The sequence below is a fragment of the Leucoraja erinacea genome, chromosome 1 (genome assembly GCF_028641065.1).
Source record: "Leucoraja erinacea ecotype New England chromosome 1, Leri_hhj_1, whole genome shotgun sequence".
Taxonomy (NCBI): domain Eukaryota; kingdom Metazoa; phylum Chordata; class Chondrichthyes; order Rajiformes; family Rajidae; genus Leucoraja; species Leucoraja erinaceus.
Window position 1 is genome coordinate 106,074,065 of NC_073377.1, and position 12,740 is coordinate 106,086,804.

The window sequence follows — 12,740 nt, forward strand, 5'->3', positions numbered from 1 at the left end:
ATGAATGGCACTGCCAGGAATGGAAATGAAATTGCTTTTGAGTGCAAATACTCTGCCAGGCTTATTCTGTCATTTACCATATCTTGGATTTTGCTCACTTCTAAATTATGAGTGGCAGTCCCTCTAAATAAAACATTCTTGACACATCATTACAACAAATTAATTCTCAACTACAGGTATGGTACATATTTCTAGACCAAAATAGTTTGTGCAGTAGAGCAGCTTAATTGAACCTTATCACATTTTGTTCCTATCCATTTGAAAAATACCCCTTGATGTGAAGAATAATCTGCTGTGTTTTAATAAAATGACTGCAAGTAAGTTAATCACCAGCAATAAGAGTTTGTGATAACATTGTCCAATTCCTCCACTGAGTGATCTAATTTATATCATGGATTATACATTATATAAAAGGTACACTTAACCATTTAATCATTTTAATAGTGTACAGTTCTCACTTTAAAAAAAGATTTTTGATTTGATTAGTTTTAAGCTTGATAACTCAATGCCGATAATGAAAGGGAATTGTCAATGTAAATATTTGTAAGTGATCAGTTTTGTGAAGATTGTCTGTTCTGGAAGTAAATTGGATCTCAAAACAGCATAAAATAACATATTGATTTGGGCCTAACTCCCATAACAATCAAAACACTCCACATTTTTCATCAGTTAGCCAATTAAACCTAGATTGCACCAAAATTATTGATGTTGCCAAATGTAATCACCAGTTGAAGCAATGATCAAGTTTAATCAAATTGTGGTTGGCGTAGCCATTTTATAGAATCTGTTCATCCAGTTCATCTATAGATTTTACAACAGACCTCCAAGCTATAAGGCGGACCATGCAGGAAATCTTGTCTACTTGAACTCAATTCTTGACATTAATTCAATACAAGATAATGTTTATTCTCTGCTTTTGGGGCTTGTTATCGAGACTTGAAACTGGCAGTATATTTTGTAAATCAAAGTTTGTGATTTTTTTGCTGATCAATTCCTATTCATGATTGAGAATGGACATAATATTCATGAAAATTATTTGAACAAATGCTGAAAATTAGATTGTCTTTGATTGTGAGCAGCCCCATTGGCCTATTACCTTCTGTAAAATAAAGATAAGGATGCTGCAATTCATAGAAATCCTCTCCTGGACTGCAGCCTTGACGTGGAGGAGAGGCTTGTGTATTCCAGTGATCCTGAGAGCTATGTCGGATGGGGTTTCATATCCCTGGCAGGTTCATCCAAACCGGACAGGTCTCGGGTGAAGAGGCAGATGAAGCAGTCCCTGGTCCTCCAGGTTGGGGGTTGGGCATGGGGTTAACTACCCCACCCTGGAAAATAGTATGAGTTACAGAAACATTGACGAATGAAAACTAAATTGCACACATGGTTGAAGAAGGTGCCCCAGCAATTGGGAACATGACACTTCCCAGCCAAACCCGCAAGGGCGCTGGGAAGCTGACACACCTCCTGACGCCAAAGAAATCCATCCTTGTGGGGACATGGAACATCTGAACCACGTTCCAGACAGGCAAGGCTGCCACAATTGCTAACAAAATGGTGCGCTACAATCTCTTAGTCCTGGGCCTGGCTGAAACTAGATGGACACAGTCAGGGGAGATCAAATTGGTCAGCAGGCAGTCTATTATCTACTCTGGGCAGGATGAGGAGGGAGCGAAGAATATAAATTCGAAGGAGAAAATTGAGTTAAATTGGACACACCCTCAGGAAACCTGCCACAAACATCACCCGGCAAGCCCTGAAATGGAACCCCCAAGGAAAAATGAAAAGAAGTCACCCCAGGAACAGCTGGAGAAGAGGTGTCCAGCCAGAAATGTCTGAGAGTGGGCTCAACTGGGGAGATCTCGAAAGAACTACCAACAACCAAGTGAATGGAGGACGTTTGTCAATGGCCAACGCTCCCCAGAGGAGCAAAGGACTTAAGAAGAAGAAGAAGAAGAAGAAGAATCCATAGAAATCCAGCATTGTTTCTGTGCACTGGGATGCTCAATGTGGATACATTTTATACATGAAATCCAGACTAATTCAATTATATGTGCAGGGAGGTACTGCAGCTGCTGGTTTAAACCAAAGATAGACACAAAGTGCTGGAGTAACTCAGCAGGACAGGTAGCGTCCCTGAAGAGAAGAAATGGGTGACGTTTCGGGTCGAGACCCTTCCTCAGTCTGAGGAAGGGCCTCAACCCGAAATGTCACCCATTCCTTATCTCCTGAGAGGCTGCCTGTCCCGCTGAGCTACTCCAACACTTTGTGTCTATCTTCAAATTCAATTATAACTGGATTAGATTAGCTGGCACGTGTTTTTCAGCTAAACCACCATCAGACTCAGGAACAACTCTTTCCCCACTGCTATTAGGCTTCTGAACGGTCCTTCCATAAGGTAAGGCACTGTCCAATACACCTCTATCCCATTATGGACATTGGACCTTATCTAAGGAATTGGTGCACTGCAATGCTGAGAACTATATTCTGCATTCTACCTCAAAGCCGGATTTACCACCAGGTTTCATAGGCTGAAGCCGAGGGCCTCGAAATCTAGGGGGCCTCCGGCCAAGGCAGGACACCTGCCATTCAACTCTGAGTGGCCCCCCCTCTCTATCTCTCTCTCTCTCTCTCACTCTGTCACTCTCCGTCTCTACCCGCCATCTGTATTCGTGTCCGGGCTGTCGGGTCCCCGCTCTCCGCTCGCTCCTCATCTGCCGGCTGCTACGGCCAGCACATCCTCCCCCTGCACATGTGGACAACCACGGCCAGCACATCATCGGCCGCCCTGCACATGCGCACTGCCACGGCAACTGGTCGGCGCTGGGCACTTTCTTCCTCGCTTTGAATTGTGGGAGATTTGGCTCTAAGATCCAGGCTCTAAGTTCATCCACTTTTCTTACAATGCTCCTAGCATTAAAATATACACATTTAAGAAACCCACCCTCTCTTATTCTCTGATTATTTTCTTTTTCTTCTCTCTCCCCTACATTTTGGGTCAGAGTGCTACCATTCTCTGCCCCCTGCTTCACACACTCACTGCTAGCTTTCCCAATTTGAGTCCCTCCCCCCAACCATACTAGTTTAAAGTCTCCCCAGTAGCCTTTGCAAATCTCCCCGCCAGGATATTGGTTCCCCTTGAGTTCAAGTGCAACCCGTCCTTTTTGTACAGGTCGCACCTTCCCCAAAAGAGGTCCCAATGATCCAGAAACTTGAATCCATACCCACTGCACCAGTCTCTCATCCACGCATTTATCCTCCACCTCACTCCATTCCTACTCTCACTGTCGCGTGGCACAGGCAGTAATCCTGAGATTGTTACCTTTCCGGTCCTTCTCCTTAACTCTCTACCCAACTCCCTAAATTCTTCTTTCAGGACCTCTTCTCTTTTTTTACCTATGTCGTTGGTACCTATATGCACCACAACCTCAGGCTCCTCTCCCTCCCATTTCAGGATTTCTTGGACACGTTCAGACACATCCCTGACCCTGGCACCAGGGAGGCAAACTACCATCCGGGACTCCTGTCTGCGTCCACAGAATCGCCTATCTGACCCCCTGACTATAGAGTCCCCTATTACAATTGCCCTCCCCTTCTTTTCCTTACCCTTCTGAGCAACCGGACCGGTCTTTGTGCCAGAGACCCGGTCGCTGTCGCTGCCCCCAGGTAGGCTGTCACCCCCACCCTTACTCAAGCATGAGTACTTATTTCTAAGGTGTACAGCCACCGGGGTACTCACCAGTCCCTGCCTCTGCCCGTTGCCCTTCCTAACTGTGACCCAGTTTTCTGTCACCCGTGGTCTTGGAGTGACCACCTCCCTGTAACTCCTTTCTATGACCTCCTCGCTCTCCCTGAGCAGACAGAGGTCATCGAGTTGCTGTTCCAGGTTCCTGACACGGTCCCTTAGGTGCTCCATCTCGACGCACCTTGCGCAGATGTGGACGTCTGGAGGGCACTCCGACTCCATGACCTCCCACATCTGACATCCAGAACAGTAAACTGCCCTGGCCTTCATTGTTTCCCTTATCCAAATACAATAAAAAGCCTTACAATTACAATGGAATTTAAACTGGAGGTGGTAGAGTTCTGAACAATAACAGCCTATTGCATTTTATCTGTTTATTTATTGTGTATTTATATGGTCTGTGGTATATAAACACACTGAACTTTTATCTCCTGTTCTGTATTATGTTTACATTTTCTGTTGTGCTGCAGCAAGCAAGAATTTCATTGTCCTATCTGGGACACATGACAATAAAACTCTCTTGACTTGACGGACTTAAGCAAAAAAGGGTTCTTGGGGCGAAAAAAGAGCTACATTAAATTTATGGAGCGAAGGAAATAGGCAACGTTTCGACCCAAAACGTTGCCTATTTCCTTCGCACCATAGTTGCTGCCTCACCCGCTGAGTTTCTCCTGCATTTTTGTCTACCTTCGATTTTCCAGCATCCTTCTTAAACAACTACGTTAAATTTAGTTGTGTCTGGTAGGGTGAAGACTATTCCATGCTTTAATTGTGCGGGGGTACTCCATGAAGCAGCCAGCAACTCAGGATAAAAGAAATTGGGTGACGTTTTCGGTAGAGACCCTTCTTTAGACTCCCTCTGGTTTTAGTTTTTTTTTTTTCATTTAAATTAATTTAAAGATACAGCGTGGAAACGGGTTCTTCGGCCCACCGAATCCATGCTGACTATCGATGACCCGTACACTAGTTCTATCCCACACATTAACGACGTAAATCAAGAGTGTTTTATTCTCAAGTCCCAATTAGAACAATGAAATCCTTACTTGCAGCAGCACAACAGAATATGTAAACATAGTACTCTGTAAACAATGTTATAAACGAGAAAACAAAACGGTGTATCTATATTACTAAAAGTCTGATCTTAACCACTTCCTGTTGTTCTGTATATTGATTTTAGAAAAAACGCTGCCACTTACAGCTGTGATTTTTGGCCATCTTACTCAGAGTTCCCCTCTGCTGTGCAGGACAAGAGGATTTTTTCAATCCATGAAAAAAGTTGTTAGTGTTTTAAAAATGTTGAAATTCTCTCTCCTGAAGGTCACGCCCCTTCCGGAGGGACTATAAGGGATGGGAGAGCGAGAGGGTCACGTCTCTCAGTCTGAGTTGTGAATAACACTAAACACATGTCTACTAAACTGTGAGTTGTTTTACTGACCTGTCAGTGCCCTTAATGTGGTTTGAAAATATAGTTTGGAAATGCTAAAGCTGTGTTGCCTTTGGTTTGGAAATGCTAAAGCTGTGTTGCCTTTGGTTTGGAAATACCAAAGTTGTGTTGCCTTTGTTTTGGAAATGCTAAAGCTGTGTTGCCTTTGTTTTGGAAATGCTAAAGCTGCGTTGCCTAATTAAAGTTGCGTTGCCTAATTAAAGTTGCCTTGCCTAATTGAAAAGTTGATTTGAGAATGCCTTGCCTAATTGAAAAGTTGATTTGAGAATGCCTTGCCTAATTGAAAAGTTGGTTTGAGAATGCCTTGCCTAATTGAAAAGTTGGTTTGAGAATGCTAAAGTTGCCTTGCCGTCTATATAATTAAAAGTCTAATCTTGACCACTTCCTGTTTGCGCTGTATATTGATTTTAGGAAAAACGCAACCACGTATGGCTGTGATTTTTGCCCATCTTACTCAGAGTCCCCCTCCGCTCATCAGGTGCCAAGGATTTTTCCCATCGATGAAAAATAAGTTATTAGTGTTTAAAAGTGTTGAGATTCTCTTTCCTGTCAATCACGCCATGAAGGCCACGCCCCTTCTTGTGGGAGGGACTATAAAACCTAGAAGTGTGGGCGTGGCTCAGTCTCTGCAAGATGGAGAGGTCACGCTCGCTGTCATTAGTGGCCTTGCACCCTGCTTGAAATGGTATGCCAGCCCACCAGCAGTGAAACTGCCAGCCCACCAGCAGTGAATGAGTGAGCTGCCAGCACAACAGGCTTGATTGACTGAGCCGCCAGCCCAAGAAACCATTTGGCCCACAATGTGCATACTAGCCCTCTGGAAACCAGTCCCTTCAGCCCACAACACCCATACTAGCGCTCCAGAAAGCTCCCCCCACTGGCCACCGATATTGGAATTGGTGGAGAGGTGGAATATTGCATTGGGGGACCAGCCCTCCTGTGTGATGCTGGGACCCAACGGGTCCCACTTAGTCTAGTATTAATATATAACTATATATATATGTCTGTGTGTGTATATATAATATATATACCCACACACACAATTTCCCTCCTGGAATTAATAAAGTTCTATCGTATAGTATCGTGTGTGTAGGAAGGAACTGCAGATGCTGGTTTAGACTGAAGATAGAAACATCTCCTCCCGCTTTGAATGCTGCAACTCCCGATACACTGGCATCAGCCAATCATCCTGTCCCGCCAGCAATTGGTCCAAAACGCCGCAGCAAGACTTTTGATGGGTACCCATAAAAGGGACCACATCACCCCGATTCTGGCCACTCACCACTGGCTCCCAGTATGGTACAGAATCAACTTCAAGCTCCTCCTATATGTATACAAAGCCCTTAATGGGCTTGCCCCCACCTATATCAAAAATCTTCCAACCCACCATTCTACCTCCAGGTCTCTCAGGTCGGCCGACTTGGGGCTACTGACTATCCTGTGATCCAGGTTTAAGCACAGGGGCGACCGTGCTTTTGCGGTTGCTGCACCTAGACTGTAGAACAGCATCCCTATTCTCATCAGAACTGCCCCCTCCATCGACTCCTTTAAATCTAGACTTATTTCTACTCACAAGCGTTTCTTGAGGTCCTCTGAGGGAGCGCTGTATGTATGTATTTATGTATGTATTGTTAGATCTGTGTACCATTGTATGTAGCACCTGAGTACCTGCATTGATGTAAAGCACTTTGGTCAATGAGATGTTCAAGAAGGAACTGCAGATGCTGGAAAATCGAAGGTACACAAAAGTACCGGAGAAACTCAGCGGGTGCAGCAGCATCTATGGAGCAAAGGAAATGGGTGACGTTTCGGGCCGAAACCCTTCTTCAGACTGAAGAAAAAGGTCTGAAGAAGAGTTTCGACCAGAAACGTCACCCATTTCCTTCGCTCCATAGATGCTGCTGCACCCGCTGAGTTTCTCCAGCATTTTTGTGTACCCTTGGTCAATGAGAGTTGTTTTTAAATGTGCTATAGAAATAAAATTGACTTGACTTGACTAGACAAAAAGCTGGAGTAAATCAACAGGTCAGGCAGAATTTCTGAACAAAAGGAAAATATTACATTTTGGGTTGGATCTGAAAAAGGTTCCTGCATACCTGCATACCTTTGGAATGTGAAAGGAAACAAGAGCACCCGGAGAAAACCCATGCGATCAATGGGAAAAGGAGCAAACTCCATACAGACAGCACCCATATTCAGGATCAATTCTGGGTCTCTGGCACTTTTAGGCAGCAAATTTATGGCCAATGTACTGCCCCATAATCTTTAACTGAATTAAAACATAAAATAGCTGTAAAGGAGGGGACATAGTATCACTTAGAGATTTAAGACTGATAACCGATATTTTCATTTTTTTAGTAAACAAAGTTATCAACGTATAATTTTTTTTGTGTTGGAAAACAAAATATAGTGGCACAGCTGGTAGACTTGCTGCCTCACACGCCAGAGATCTGTGTTCGATCCTGTCCTCGGGCACTGTCTGTGTTGAATTTGCACATTCTCCCTGCAAGCGTGTGGGTTTCCTCCCACATCCCAAAGACGCATTGACTTTGTAGGTTAACCTGTCTCTGTAAAATTGCCCCTAATGTGTAGGGAGTGGGTGAGAAGAGTGGGATAACAGTACTTGTGTGAATGGGTAGACAAAAATGCTGGAGAAACTCAACAGGTGAGGCAGCATCTATGGAGCGAAGGAAATGGGCGATGTTTCGGGCAAGACTAATGTGATGGTGGGGGGACAGGAAGAAGAAAGGAAGAAGTAGAGACAGTGGGCTGAGGGAGAGCTGGGAAGGGGAGGAGAAAGCAGGGTCTACCTGAAATTGTAGAAGTCAATGTTCATACCCCTGGGGTGTAAACTGCCCAAGCAAAATATGAGGTGCTGCTCCTCCAATATGCGGTGGGCCTCACTCTGGCCATGGGGGAGACCCAGGACAGAAAGGTCGGATTCGGAATGGGAGGGGGAGTTAAAGTGTTGAGCCACCGGGAGATCAGGTTGGTTATTGCGAACTGAGTGGAGGTGTTGTGCGAAGCGATCGCAAACCTGCGCTTGGTCTCACCAATGTTGATCATGTTGAATAATCCAACCACATTTTTGTTTGGAAGTGGAAAGAAATAATAGAAATTACACTCATTGCAACGTGTAAAAAGAGTTGAGATACTGTATTATAATTTGCTGCATGTCATTGTGGTATATGTCATGTCTTGATTGGTGAATATATTTAGTTTGCGAGTTTATTTGAAGCAGAAATAATATGTGAATGCTTCATTGGGCATATTTCCGACTGGTAACTACGCACTTCGTCCGAGCACATTATTGCACGCGTCATGCAGGCCGTCTTAAATGACCACCTAAACTGTCATTTGGCAACCTAAAAAGCTGCCAAGGTTGCCTGGCCAACACAGAGAAAAAAAGTTAAGTGAGAGCCCTGCAAAGTGTGTAATATTTTTTACACTGTCATAGTCCTTTCTTACATATGCTGTCACAACGCACTGTAGTCTCTAAACAACCCTTCAGTAATTTTCCTTGCCCTCCATTCCAGAATAATGGTGTTTTAAGCCAATAAAACGACATTAGCACTGGCAATAAATAATAAATAAAAAGTGCAGCTTTCCAGCCCCTTTTCTCATTGGCCACGCTCGGCTGTAAATCGTTGTCAATCTGGTGGACCATTTTCCTCTAGTCATGGGGGTGGGGGTTTGGGAGAGGCCTCACAAGTGGAACAGCCTAGGGCCTCTCTTTATTTAAATTATATATAGTGTTATCTGACCTGATTGTATAGCATATAAAACAAATCTTTTAACGGTACTCCAGTACACGTGACAATAATAACCGTATAGCTAAACCCACGTACTGAGAACTGAGAGCTTATGCAAAACTCTGTTCAGCAGGCAACTCACCTTCCCCAGTTTTCTTTAAAACTTATCCTATCAATATCAGTTGCAAAAGTTAAATAGAAGTAAATTGAAAATATAAATAACATAGAAACATAGAAAATAGGTGCAGGAGTAGGCCATTCGGCCCTTCGAGCCTACACCGCCATTCAATATGATCATGGCTGATCATTCAACTCAGTATCCCATACCTGCCTTCTCTCCATACCTCCTGATCCCTTTAGCCACAAGGGCCACATCTAACTCCCTCTTAAATATAGCCAATGAACTGGCCTCTACTACCTTCTGTGGCAGAGAGTTCCAGAGACTCACCACTCTCTGCATGAAAAATGTTTTTCTCATCTCGGTCCTAAAGGATTTCCCCTTTATCCTTAAACTGTGTCCCCTTGTCCTGCTTCCCCAACATCGGGAACAATCTTCCTGCATCTAGCCTGTCCAACCCCCTAAGAATGATGTAAGTTTCTATAAGACCCCCCCTCAATCTTCTAAATTCTAGCGAGTACAAGCTGAAATAACAAAAGAGTGTTGTACACATTCATACTTTGTTGTTTGTTTTTGTGTATTATCACATAATGATTCTTCAAAACCGACTGCAGAAATTGGGGGGCTGCATGGAGTATTCTACCTGAGAGCTCATGAAACTACCGTGAGCAAAGCAGCAGATGATAGTCTCAAATGTACATGTGAGATCTAACCATGTCTATACACAAGCAAGGTATATGGAACATGATGCACTAATCTTAATTGCTACTAAATCATATACGAGTGCTTTGTTTTTCACAATGGTTACTAACATGACTTGCATGGCACTCCATCTTTTCACATGGTAATATTCAACTTTTCAAATTGTTAGTGTAATAATATGCACTAAAAGCAAACCTGCTTATTCTTTGCTACGTTCATGAGGTCTTTCAGTCTTTGCACAGTGAATCATTATCACTTGCAATTGATATGGCCCTTCCCCCACATTCACACACACACCCACACTTTGGAGGCATTTCGAGAATTCTCCTTGCACTTTCAGTTTAGAATAAATTTGCTGCTGTGACCTGATGAGCTATTACAGTTACATAATGAAAACTTTTTTTTTGTAATTACCAGCCGATATTTTCTGAGACAAGTTCAACAAATTTCAGCAGACTCCAAAGGTGCCTCCGGGAAACAGGCTCTCTGCTGCCACCTCCTGGTAGTGATAAATTGCCCTTTCCTGTTAAAGAAAACAACAGAAACGTAATACAATAACAGCACTGACAGACAGCAAATATATATTAAGCATATAAAAACGAATATAAGACATTAGCTAGATAAATCCTTTAAGCGGCTTCTGAAAATTGAAATGAGCATATAAGTGTAGCCAGCCTTACACTTCAGTGTTTTGCTTCTCTTCATCTTAACATTCTTCGGCTGGCTTACTTTGATTTTTGTCCTCTCTCATAACAGCAGCTGTCACTCTCTGTAGAGAAACACGAACTGATAAACACCTGCAGCTCCTTCTTGGCCAATTTCATCACTGTCACAGCATCGCTTGCAACCCAGTGACAAGGAAAAGATCACACAGAATCCTGAGCAATGAAATGAATGAAGGCAATTTATATGGTGCGGCATGTCAGCACAGCTACTGCCATGCCAAGACAAAGCACATCAGTGGTACTAGCCAGAAAGAACATTCTTTAAAAATGCAGACTACATAACATGAATATTTTATCTCCTGCACCTTTCTTTGGGTTAAATATGTTAGAGAGGCTGAACTGTAATGGAAGCTGAACAAATGAAGGTCCTGGTGCTGCAAAAGAAAGGACAAACATGCAGAAAAAAATAGTTAATGATTCTTTCTGCACAAATGCTGCTGATCCTCAATCATATTTCCTCACATTAATTTCAAACAGTTTAGTTTGTGTTATGCCAGTTTTCAATGGCGTAAAAATTCCCTTTAACAAAACATAAAACAGAAATACAGCATTCATTATTCTGTTGTCATCTTATCAGTGGTTACAAAAGTCCATATAACAAACCCTTTTTTCCCCAAAAGAAGTATTCAGTACTTTCATCTTCCTTTCAGCATCTACTCATTGGGATCACAAAGCACTTCCTTTGTTCCGACAGTTATCATGAAACGACCAGTCACTTGCTTATCTGCATTTTATGTAAACTAAATTAAGTCTCAAGAATAAATCTTCAGTGAACCTCCAAGATTGCGTATGGGCAGGCAGGCTAGTTCCATTGCCACAAAAGAACAGACCTTAGTTGCTCATATATTTCACAGCTTTGCTCCACGCAGCTACCTAAGCCCCATTGCTTTAGATCCATCTACAACAATTTACAGTTAACTCCTTCCTTTAATCCACCTGCTTTTGAGTCTCTCAAAGGACTGTCATCCAGGCTCAAGTGCAGCACTTTTTTTTATACATCCCAGAATGAGCAGCTGGTTTGAGTAAGAGAGTCTCATATCAAACATACTTTTATATTGTGTTGCGGGTTATTTTAATTTTCCACACAACCAAAAAACCTCAGCTTTTTATGATAAGATGCTGATTAAATTCTAAATACATATGGCAGTGGGTGCCTTAGAAATCCTGAAGGCATGTGCTTGCATTTCACACAGAATCAGTGATTACAGTGCTGGCAACAAACACACCTATGTCATTTGATGGTAAACAATAAAACATTATGGTAATTGCTTTCCTTAAGACATTTAAGAACATGCTTCAAAGTCCCATTAAGTTCTCAATTGCAACTAGTCTCGGCTTTAAAAATAAAATACATTGTATTCTGTTTCCAGTAGATGTCTAAATAAATCAAAAAAGCAGACATAAAGAAGTTAACAGCGGTGAAGTAATTCTGTCAACATGATTGGAACTTTATACCATTACTTTCTGCAGTAGCTAACAGCAACATTTCTAAATTCACTCAATCTAAAATAATTATATACATTTAAATATAATAGAATAACAGTTACTTAAGACTACTTCACATTTATTTAACAGACCCATAACATGACAAACCTTTCAAAGAGCGGGTAGCAATTTAAGCATCATCTTTTGGTATGTAAACAATTGAAATAATGCAGAGTTTCTGTCTCTCAAAACAAAGTTTATCTCTAGAAACCAAAGCAATTAACCCCTGCCGGCTTCCTACCTTCAGATTATGAAGTCTGTTGCTTTATCAGTGCTTTCAGTGGAAAGGTGCCTCCAGTTATACTTAACATGGCACCGTACCATACAGATATTTTCTCTTCCCCCTCCAAACAGCCACCAAGCATACAGTACTAATAACTGGCAGGACCATGCACGCAGAAACTCAGCAGCATCTAACTAATGGCCCCTAGGCCAGTGAAACTTTTACATGCAGCTAGCTATTTGAATTCTCTTCACTGCAGGACTTTCATTTACAGTGACAGGCTGCTGCCAGACGCAACCAAGGTGGACCTATCAGAGCCTCCCTATGCAAAACTCCATCCCTTCACCATTATAAGCAATCCAACGTAATAACATCTCCTCCGGCCTTTGTATTAAATGGACAATTTCATTCTGAAGCTTTAATGAGACGACTGTCTTAACCCCTGAGAGCCAAAATACTTCCAAAGATTTCTAAATATTATTCTCAGGCATTGATTAGAGGGATGTGGTGCGGGAAAAAATAGGGATAGTATACTGCAATGCTAAA

At 42.6% G+C, this 12,740-nt stretch overlaps 1 long non-coding RNA gene across 1 annotated transcript in view; it reads right to left on the reverse strand.

Moving 5' to 3' along the window:
- Positions 1-12,468, reverse strand: part of LOC129700318 (uncharacterized) — a 121,299-nt gene extending 108,831 nt beyond the window's left edge. The window contains exons 1-2 of the long non-coding RNA XR_008724035.1: positions 12,213-12,468; positions 10,176-10,284 (exon numbers count right to left, since the gene is read on the reverse strand). This is a non-coding gene — a long non-coding RNA (uncharacterized LOC129700318). The remainder of the gene's footprint in view (positions 1-10,175; positions 10,285-12,212) is intronic.
- Positions 12,469-12,740: the final 272 nt, after the last annotated feature.